Below are 418 nucleotides of genomic sequence, written 5' to 3'. Positions count from 1 at the left end.
AGTATATAGTATATAGTATATAGTATATAGTATATAGTATATAGTATATAGTATATAGTATATAGTATATAGTATATAGTATATAGTATATAGTATATAGTAGTGTATAGTATATAGCAGTGTATAATATATATAACAGTATATAGTATATAGTAGTATACAGTATACAGTATACAGTATACAGTATATAGTATATAGTATATATATGTGTAGGGTGTAGCATACAGCATACAGCATGCATACAATATACAGTATATAGTATATAGTATATAGTAGTGTATAGTATATAGTAGTATACAGAATACAGTATACAGTATATAGCATATAGTATATAGTATATAGTATATAGTAGTGTATAGTATATAGCAGTGTATAATAAATAGCAGTATATAGTATACAGTAGTATACAGTATACAGT

The sequence above is a fragment of the Grammomys surdaster genome, unplaced genomic scaffold (genome assembly GCF_004785775.1).
Source record: "Grammomys surdaster isolate TR1022 unplaced genomic scaffold, NIH_TR_1.0 125354, whole genome shotgun sequence".
Lineage (NCBI taxonomy): Eukaryota > Metazoa > Chordata > Mammalia > Rodentia > Muridae > Grammomys > Grammomys surdaster.
This window is presented reverse-complemented; position numbering follows the sequence as displayed.